The sequence below is a fragment of the Pteropus vampyrus genome, unplaced genomic scaffold (genome assembly GCF_000151845.1).
Source record: "Pteropus vampyrus isolate Shadow unplaced genomic scaffold, Pvam_2.0 Scaffold362, whole genome shotgun sequence".
NCBI classification, from domain to species: domain Eukaryota; kingdom Metazoa; phylum Chordata; class Mammalia; order Chiroptera; family Pteropodidae; genus Pteropus; species Pteropus vampyrus.
In genome coordinates this window covers 1264857-1266342 of record NW_011889143.1, presented here as the reverse complement: position 1 = coordinate 1266342, position 1486 = coordinate 1264857, and positions in this window count along the sequence as shown.

Genomic DNA, 1486 nt, shown 5'->3' with positions numbered 1-1486 from the left:
AGTAGCATGCCAGACACTTCCCCAGGCCTTAGGGCTGCCACTACGTAACATCGGGAAGAGCATAGCTGCTTTCTTATGTAATTTGCTTGAGTAACACTCTAGAGTGCTCCAGTGGAACCGGGCATCTTTGCCAGTGTTCCAGGGCTGGAAGCTGTCTGGGACTCATCACATCACTGACTCTGCAGATACAGGTCTCCATGTGTACATGCCTTGAATTAGATCTAGATGATGTCCATGGCTCAGGAAGCCTCTCATGTATTCTGAGCAGTTGGCACACTAGAGGGTAGATATTCTGTGGCAATGAATACTGGCCTATGTAACACCACATACTAATACACTGGCAGCCAGAGGACTGGATAAAGAGCCGGGCCACCACCCCCACAGAGGCTCTCTCGTTTTAGAAATCTTGGTTGATTTCAGTAACTGACCATTTGGACTACCTGGTTTTATTTTCTCTTCCTGTGCTTTAAATTCCCGCTCTTATATTTTATATTCTCCAATAGTGAGCCTGTGAAACCCTAGGCCCCCAACCCTCAACCCATTAAAAGCAGAACCCCAGGTATTTGCGCACTCTCCGTCCCTCCCTCCCTCCCTCCCTCTCCCCTTCCCTCGCCCTGCTGTATGGCCCCAGGTGTGCTGCTGTGTACCTTGTAGGTCTTGTAAGTAATAAGCCAGTGTCTTTTCCAAGTTTCCTGGTGGTTATTGCTGAGGGGTGTCTTGCAATCATAATAATCACCACAAGGGCTGGTCCAGCCACAACACAGGTCATTGATAGGCTGAGATCAGTACAAAACAAGGCCACACTGGGGAAGATCAGGGTGTGGGGCCGGTAAAGCGGGAAATTGCTAGGACTGGATGCAAACGGCAGCACCTGGGCAGAGTCAACTGTTAAGGTATCCCGGGGCTCAGAGCTGCAGGACCCTAAATAAAGCTCAGACCAGTCCCAAATTATGTTGTAGTCTCATTCACCCTTCCTTTCTAGGTCTGCTTTTAGTACCTTGTCACATGGCCCTTCTTTTTGTCTCCCGAGGGATATTATGGAGTCCTGAGAAGAGAAATGGAGTAAGAGACAGAAGACCCGGCTCAGGCTAGGCGTTGGAACAATGTAGGCCCTAGCTGAATTCAGACCAAGGTTCCTGTCCCAGCCCCCGTCACTTAGTAACAGTAAAATCTTGGGGAAATTACCAAGCGCTGTGAGCCTTAGATTCATCACCTGTTAAATAAGTTTGATAAGCCCTGTCTTATAGAAAGGATTGCTGGGATGTACGTAAAGGCAGGCAGGCAGGCATCTGGCACAGTGCCTGACGTTGACCGAATCTTTAACGAATGGCAGAAATTTCTCACAGTATTTTGTCCCCAGACTCTACTGCCCTTTCCTCTGGGTTTTTTTTTTTTTTTTCCCTAGGACATTCTCAGCTAATATGCAGCCCAATAGGAGACAACAGCAAATCAGGCAAGAATGCAGCTTCGCAAATCAAAATTGTTA